This window comes from Anguilla rostrata, unplaced genomic scaffold (genome assembly GCF_018555375.3).
Source record: "Anguilla rostrata isolate EN2019 unplaced genomic scaffold, ASM1855537v3 scaf0397, whole genome shotgun sequence".
NCBI lineage: Eukaryota > Metazoa > Chordata > Actinopteri > Anguilliformes > Anguillidae > Anguilla > Anguilla rostrata.
In genome coordinates this window covers 1-9036 of record NW_026985919.1, presented here as the reverse complement: position 1 = coordinate 9036, position 9036 = coordinate 1, and the positions used below count along the sequence as shown (strand labels likewise).

At 40.3% G+C, this 9036-nt stretch overlaps 1 long non-coding RNA gene across 3 annotated transcripts; it reads right to left on the bottom strand.

The window, feature by feature from the left end:
• Window positions 1–1854: 1854 nt before the first annotated feature.
• On the bottom strand, window positions 1855–8421 carry LOC135246492 (uncharacterized). 3 transcript variants are annotated; one of them, XR_010327719.1, is made up of 5 exons: window positions 8281–8420; window positions 7699–7745; window positions 6777–7479; window positions 4698–6308; window positions 1855–3233 (listed from the first exon to the last, which is right to left on the bottom strand). It is a non-coding gene; the product is annotated as an uncharacterized LOC135246492 (long non-coding RNA). The 3 variants fall into 3 exon arrangements; XR_010327718.1 differs by having other exon boundaries at window positions 4698–7479; window positions 8281–8421; XR_010327720.1 differs by having other exon boundaries at window positions 6139–7479; window positions 8281–8414.
• Window positions 8422–9036: the final 615 nt, after the last annotated feature.

The following is a 9036-nucleotide window of genomic DNA, read 5'->3' as shown; positions in this document are numbered from 1 at the left end:
CCTTTAAAGGGTTTGGACAAAAGGCCAATAGCCGCCCACTGCTAGGTCCAAAAAATCACAACTGGCTAAAGGGGGGAAAAAAACCAAGAAAATTGCAGTCATTTGTCTTGTTTATACAATTCTAAATAGTCAGGTCCTCCTGTTCTCACTACCTTTGTAAAATAAATAAATAAATAAAAACTCAGTTGCTTTCAACTGCCAGAGGTGATCATTACATCATCACTAGGCTGTTCAGTGATGAACATTCTAGTCACATATTTGTGATCTTACACCCGTTAAAGGGAAATCTACTAATAGCTCATCCAGGTCTGCAGTAGGGTGGGGTCTGCATAGTTTCAGAAAGGAAAAGCGCTTTGATAGACATTCACATTTATTAATAAACCGTGGTGCTTTGTACTTACACAATGCACTGGTTCACCCTTCAGCTACACACTGAACTTATCACAGCTGTATTCTGGAACATTCTGCACAAACTTGCTGGATATGTCAGGAGTGTCTTGTGGCATTTAACACCTTTACTTCAGGCTATGATCTTTTTTTTGTTCACAAACTTGATACAGCATTTTAATATTTATTGGGAGTGAAATGTTCACAAATAAGACAAAAAAAAAAAAAAACTGTAGTACCTTTTGGTTGCCAAATTGTTTAGTCCAAATTTAACTTTTTTGGCTGGACTGCAACAGTGGGGCCAGCCCTACAAACGCGAATGTCTGTGACTGAGTGAGTGATCAAGTTACACCACTGGTATGCCGAATTATGACGTTACACCATTGGTTGGCCGGATGAAGTCTCCATGGATTAGGTCCAGCCATGGTCTTGTTTTAATTAGCTTCCAGCTGGATTGTGATATGAAGTGAAGATCAAAGAGATGTATGTAAGGCACATAGTGTGCAGTGTTAACTCGCTGTGATTCTCGTCTGGTACAGAATCTTTAGCAGTGTTTCATTGATTTTGGGCAGCAGCACCCCATTACATATCACTATTGGATTCAAACATTCCCATGCAATGGTATTTCTGTTAAGCCTGTTTCTTCCACTCAGCAGTTTTAATCTTGGTCCTTTGGGAGTTGATGGTGGTCCTCAAACATGTTATTGGTCAGTCACACTGTCAATCAGCGGAGGACCCAGGATTCCTATGATATGTTATTTTGACATCCGTCCTTGAATCACAAATAGACAGCGGTACAGTATATTACTATATTGCTGTGTTTTGCTGGTGAGTTATTGAGAACTGAGTAATGCCATTGTAAAGTTTTCACCCATGCAGGATGGTTTTCTATGATACACAACATGACCAAAAGTATCTGGACACTCTGGAGCTGGTTTTCATGGTTTGGGCTAGGCCCCAGCATACAATCACATTCTAGATGATTCCATGTTTCCCCAAAAGTTTCTGGGAAGGCCCTTTCCTGTTTCAGCATGACAATGCTCCCAGGCACACATTGAGGTCCATATAGAAATGGTTTTGTCGAGAACGGTGTGGAAGAACTTGACTGGCCTGCACAGAGCCCTGACCTCAACCCCACCCAACACCTTTTAGATCAATTGAAAAGCCAACTGCGAGCCAGGCCCAATCGCCCAATCAGTGCCCGACTTCATTAATGCTCTTCTGGCTGAATGGAAGCAAATCCCTGCAGCAATGCTCCAACATCTAGAATAAAGCCTTCCCAGAAGAGTAGAGGATGTTATAGCAGCACAGGGTGAACCAACTTAATATTAATGTGCATAATTTTGGATGAGAAGATGAATGTCAGATGTCCACATACATTTGGCCAGTGAGCGAATGTTATTAATGTCTGGATATTTCTGTCTGCAGTTCATTTCACAAAACAAAAGCGTAACAGAAAAACAGACAGAAAATGAGTAAGATGCTTTATTTTGATAGTGCTTTTTATAAAGGGTCTGCAGAGCTATTTCCAACCAAGAGAAAATAAACTGACAAAAGCATCAAGAATAAAGAGTTAAAAAACAACCAGGTATTATACAGACACCAAACATTAAAAACAATTATAGAAAGGATACAAAAACTACATGAATTTGCAGCAATCTAAAATAAAACTGTTTTTTTCTGCATTTTTTTCAGGAGCAGCAGATGTACCTGTAGTAATACACAGACGTTAGGGTTCAGGAATGGCTGGATTATGGACCGGGCCAGTGGGGCCAGTGCCCCGGGGCCTCGGACTGGCAGGGGGCCTCCAGGCCTCAGGCCGCGTGCGGTGGTGTGTGGCCCAAGACTTCCGAAGGAAGCTGAACGCCAGGGCCCTCAGTGCGCACAGCGCAAGCTGACCACCAGGCCCCTGGGTGCTTATAGCATGAGCTAACCACTAGGGCCCCCCAGACCCCTCAGCGCTTACAACGTAAGGGTCCCCGGGCCCCTTGGTGTTTAAAATGTGAGCTCACCACTAGGGCCCCCCAGACCCCTCGCCGCTTACAATGTGAGGGCCCCCAGGACCCTTGGTATTTAAAGAGTGAGCTGACCACTAGGGCCCCTGGGCCTTAAAGCGTGATCTGACCACTAGTGTCCCTGCACTCCTCCCCGCCTAAAGCATGAGCTGCCCACTAGGGCCCTGTGATATCTCACAGTTCAGCACAAATGACTGATTCCTGGATAGACCACCAGGGGGCTCTGCTGAGACTGAGAGAGCACATGTACGTGGATTATTTATTTATTTATTTATTTATTTATTTATTTGTTTGTTCATTTTTCAGATAAATCTTTTTTATTTAGATAGCATCCTTTATTATTCATGGAGTTTCTGTGAAGTGCACTACCTTTATGGCTTGGGATCAACACTTCTGTTGCTTACTGTTAGCCCATGGCTGTAGTCTGTTACATTACATGGCACAGCATATTGTAAAAAAGGCTACTTTAATGAACATCACGTTTAAGTATTTATTTAGCTCTGTAAATTGTGTAAGTATAATCAAAACCTGAAGTGCAAACTTACCCTGAACAGTTCCCAGAGTTACTGAGGCCATTGGGTAGGATTCACAAAAACACAAGTACCTTCCACTGTCTCCAAACTTCACTTGTGAGATTCTCAGAGGGAAATTATATCCATCGTAGCACTCAGATGAGAATCTCTCTTTATCTACCTCCATGGAAATCAAAGCATTCTCGTATTTATCAGCTGAGGCCACAAGGATTGCATTTACAAATACTCCCAGATGAATTCTGGAGGGGGGAGACCCCCTGTCTCTCCCCAGAAAGGAAGTATTTATACTGCACCAGTGCTGCAGAAAGAGAAAAAACACACCAAATACCGAGATTCAGCTGAGCACAAGGCATGATTATATTGCTTTTCTGTATGGAGGGAAACTGAAGTCTGTTGTTTAAAGTAAAACCTAGAAGATGAAACGCAAATTGGTCTGGAGGCTGACCCATGTGTATAAATAGAGATGAAGGGCTCTGTGTCCTAGCTGGCATAAGGTACGTTGCGAGCCGTCGCGTTGGTGAAATGGTACTTGGTACTAGCGGCTTGGTAATATCATGGCCTGCACAGCGTCGAAGTGAGAGGGGAGCCACTGCTGGGGGGGGTGTGTCTATCAATATCGCCCAGAGCAGCGCAATTTTGGTGCAGCACATTGGAATTTTTGCATCAGTCGAAGTCTGCCAGTTGCGCCCTTCGACGCCCGCCTGGTCAGACCGCGTGTAAAGGGGTACGGCGGCGAATGGATTGCCAATTTCGGGGCTTTCCCACGCAATGCGCGCGTGATATCACAGCCTATTCAGAAGCCAAACAACGGGTTTTGTGGATCCGATGTGCTGTTCAGTTTGACTTTGATAAAAAATCCCAGAAGCGGGAGGAATCCGTGTACCACGCGACATTGATTCTGTAAAACAGGGCCCAAAAATGTAATCCCTTTAGCTGTAGTGGATATCTGAGTTATATTTTGTATCGGCAAGTATTGCTTGTACCAGCTATAGTGCCGCTTTCATGCCCAGGATCTGCATCATGGTCTGCAGTGTGGTTTCACAATATTACAATGTTGTTCTATTTCAATTGAAACTTTCTGTGGTGGAAAGCTGGCAAAAATAAATTGCTTGAAAGTATAACTGTTTTCAGCGCCTTTTTTTCATAGGTTAACATTTTTAGTTTCTGTTAATGTTTTGGGTTACAAATTTTGCCATTCAAAGACTTGAAAGTTAGAAAGTTTTTGTTTACAGGTTCTGTGCTCAACTGCAAGAATTTGCATTTATCACTGTATGCACTCTGATTTTATAGCAATATTATTCACATTATATTATTCTTACTTTAATATTGGAATTTCATATTTAAAAAGTCAGACAAATTGCCTCACATCAGCATATAGAAATATATATCTGGATATAAAGTACATAATGTATATACAACAATTTCCCTGATGAAGACCATATGCTGAAACCTTTGCCTCTTCTTGAACCAAAAACTGAAAACAAGAAAATGATCCTTCATCTTTTATTATAGTTGTAGCAATCTGTGTCACCCACTCCTTCTGTTTGTTTAAATATAATAAATGGTTTCTTTTTTCCATTTTTTGTTTCTGTCCCATGTCCTCCCATGTGACCGTGATATAACTTAGTCTTTTATTTAACAATGAATTATTTGTCCATTATGATGTTGTTCTATTATCATACATTTGGTTACATTTTTGTAATATGTCTACATGAAAAAACATATTAATAAATGTATGATCAAGGCAGAAAGAGGGACTCACCATCAGCTGAAAGTCTGTGACAGTATCCTGATATCCACAACAGGGTCCACAACAGTACCATTGCCATGGCTGATGCCCTATGCAGCCCTTCTTACTGGTGTCTAGCCTTTTTACAGGCGTATACTTTACAGGAAATGGCTGAACAAAATAGGAAGTACCAACTGTTTCGGCTCAGCTGCATTCTGCAACAGCTTGCACAAGCTTGAGTCTTTCTTGTGTAATATCACTACCTATATTTCTGTATCACTGTGCTCGGCACTGTGAAATCTGTGACTGCGGAAGCCTGAAGACCCGGCATTTAACATGCTTACTTTAGGTGATACAATGATGTCTCCTTTTATTGCTCACAGAAATGATATTGAAATATCATCAGGAGTGAAGTGTTTATCAATAAATTTATGTAAAAGATTTTAATCCCTTGTGGCAGACAAATTGTTTAACATATGAATGCACTTGACTGCATGTTTTTCAAAAAAGAGGCAGAAGCAGAAGTCTGTGTATCTGGAGAGAAATTCAAGGTAGTCACTGAGTTAAATACTTTGGAATCACAATTGATTCTCAACTCTTCTTAAACAAAAAACAGGTAAAAAGGTGGCCATTCGAGTAGAAATTAACCTGTCAAATTTGAGGTCTATTAGGAACAGTTTGACCACTGAAGCTGCAAAATGATCACAATGATCCTCCCTCATCTGACATACTTATTGACTAGCTGGGTGCAGGCAATTCAAATCAGACTGAAATCTATTGAGTCTGTGTGCAAATAAACCCTTAAGATCAAATAACCCTCACCACTGCTATGTCCAAATAAGGCACTTATTAACTGGCTGAGCTTGGAAAACACATTGCACGAAGTGCAGACGTTTGTCTTGCTTATAAAATTATAAATGGACAGGCCCTCCCCTACTCCCCACCTTTGTGAAATAAAACCTTTTTAAGAAAAGGTTGTTTTTGGAACGCTTCGTCAGATTTCCTGGTCAGTGTTCTAGAACATTGCTTTCAATGGCCAGAAATGATTATTACATCAGCATTAGAATGTTCACTTGGGAACATTCAAATAACACATTTCTGATCTTACACCTCAACGACTACTGCAGAAATCTGCTGACAGCTCAGCCAGGTCTGCAGTTAAGAAGGGACTGTTTAATGAAATAAGTTATCAAACACATATCACCCATGTGAAAAACTAATCACCCCCTGAAACTTAATTATTGGTTGCTCCATCCTTAGCAGCAATAACGACAACCAAACGCTGCCTATAATTCGATATCAGTCTTTCACATCACTGTGGGGGAATTTGAACCCACTCCTTTTTTGCAGAACTGCTTTTATTCAGACAAATTGATCATTTTCAAGCATGAAATGCTGGTTTCAGCCTCAGTATTCTCCCATGAATCCCATTCTTACCCAGTCTCTTTCTTGTTGTGGAGTCATGAACACTGACCTTAGCTGAGGCTAGAGAGGCCTGCAGTTCTTTGGACTTTCTTCTGGGATCTTTGATGATTTCATGGATGAGTTGTCGCTGTGCTCTTGGAGGAATTTTGGCTGGCCAGCAACTCCAGGGATGATTCACCACTGTTCCAAGTGTTCTCCATTTGGAGATAATGGCTCTCACTGTGGTTTGGTGGAGTCCAAGAGCCTTAGAAATGGCTTTGTAACCCTTTCCAGACTGATATATTTCAAAAAGATCTTTTTTATCTCTCTCTTCTGGAATTTCCTTTGATCGTGGCATAGCGTACTTGTAGAAACCTTGCAATGACTGGCTGCAACCAAGCCTGCCTTAGTGCAATCAGCTGAATCTAGCTATCAATAAAATTTGGTTAATTGGTCGATAGATTAACTAAGGGAAAGTACATTCTCACATGGGCAACATGGGTGTTTGAGAACTTTGTTTCATTAAATCAACAAAATCATTTTTAAAAATGTCTTTTATGTTTACTCAGTTTCCCTTTGTCTAATATAAAAATTTGTCTGAAGGTCTGAAACAATTCCGTTTGACGAATATGGAATAATAGAGGAAATCAGGAAGGGAGCAAATCCCTTGCAGTCACAGCTGTAGGCAGCCAGGTAATCAGGACTCACCTTTATCTGCTCTGCCTGCAGTGACACTGGGGCTGAGGGACAGAGAAATCTCACACGGTTTGGCCCAGAAGACGCTGCATGTGCTGTCAGTGGCACAGTCAATAATTGTCATATAATGACTAATGTAGTTCCTGTTACAGCTGCTTTATTATTAAAAATAAAAAGTATATTTCTTAACAACAGATAAAAGCACACTGAAGAGCACACCACCATAGCCAGACACTACTACCCTGCACATACATACGTACGTTTTGGGGCCGTTGTTTAATTCTTGAACAATATCCCTCCCTGCTGTTAATATATTGAATAATCGACAAACTGGAAAACAATTTTTTCTGAACACAGTCAAACAAAAAACTACAAAAAAAAATAAAAAAGAAAACAATATTAAAAAATGCGCAGGCATTTATATTTTCCTGAATACAACTGTACTCTTCACAGTGAAAATCTACATATTATAAGATGCGTGTAAAAGCTGCCTTTAGCAAGAAAGATATATTCACATAGTAAAAGATCTTGGTAAGATCTGCAGATCATCTTTTTCCATCTCTAATGGAGTTGCACTGAACAGACTTGAAATGCCAAGTTTTAAATGTGGGCTTTTTGTTTCATTTATCCATTTGAATCATTGAGTTTGAATCAATTATCCATATTACGTTTTGCAGACGCTTGCATAGATCACTTTATCATTTTCTTCTTGTTCCTGCAGAAATATGACATATCAGAATCTTTGTTAACATGAACTTAGAACAATGAAATCAATGAAATTCAAAATTCTCAACAAAGTGGACCATCCATACAATAAATTTGACAATTATTTATTGGTTGTATGAATATGATAGGCAGTGAGTGCATTAGTATACGTAGTTTAACAGAAAATCCTTATGGTTATTCTCCTGAGTATCTCAGGGAACATACTTACAGAACGAGACTGGGGGTTCGACTGCCTCTGTTGTTGTCTGTGAGGGTCTGCAACACCAAACAGCAGTGAAGAGATCAAACAGTAATTATTGGGACTGAATTAGTTGCTTGTTTTAAGTAGTCACAAGTTCTGCTGGTTTTTGTTTTATAATCAGCACCACATTTGGGAACCCCCAGTACTGCATATTGCTTTTGCTAGCTGGATGGGCAACACAGGCTTATCTGTTTCAGGATACCATTAAACCTTCTGCTTGTAATGATTTAATTATCTCAGTCATTTATTTGCTCTGAAATTTTAGAGAAGCTAGGAGCTGCAGCTGCAGATTGGACGCAGTATATCTTTAGTTGGAGCATTTCAGCAGTGGAGTGAACAGCACTGGTGAAAACAGTGGTTAAGAAAATTAGACCAGAATAATTGGTTGGAACAAAATCCACCACTAGGCCTCCAGGAAAGAAGTTTTGCACCCCTTTCATGAGGTAATGTGTGCCCAAACTTGAGATGTTGCGCTAGTTAAAATCATTGGAGAGAACTCATATACTGGCAAGAGTAACATTTACTATTAGGATAACACCACAAACTTACCCAGACTGGGAGTGGACAAGGAAAATATTAAGTATTGGAGTTCCTCACTTTCATTCTCCTCTTTATGGGAATCCTGGTTTCCTATTAGTAAGAAAATGTATAAAAATGTATAAAAAAATAAAAAATGTATAAAATACACACATAAAAATATACATACATGTATGTCTGAAATATATAATACAGATTTATGTGGCCCCCACTTGAGTCTGTGACTCCAGGACCCCGCTCGTGCTTGTACTTCTTGGCAACAGAAGTGACAGGTCCAGGGGTGAGAAAGTAATAGTTCTGCCGCATGTTTCTTCCACCCATGAACTTAGCCATTTAGATTTCACTGTTTAGTTCTACCTCCTGGCTGAAGGACTGAGCTAATTAGAAAATCCAGGTGATTGGAACAAAATACCAGGGAGGACTTTTACTTTCTAAACCTAGATTTTTCCACCTCTGCTTAACAGTAAAAGTGTGAGTCTTCTTATTGGTGCATATCGCCCTCTTGTGGACATGGTAGCAAACACATCTCTGTTCTAAAAATTACACATCGAATGACCAAGTGACCTATTTTTACCGAATCTTTTCCCCACAGGTTGCCCACTTCCTCCCTTTACCCTTATTGTTTAAAGGAGCCAAAACGGTTTTCGAAACGGGTTTTAATGCTGGTGTGTATTTGTGCATGAGGCTTCGTATACTTCCGTTTTTAAACTATAACCGCTAGTGTGTATGAGGATTAACTGATGCGGCCATAACCTCAAACCCAGCCTC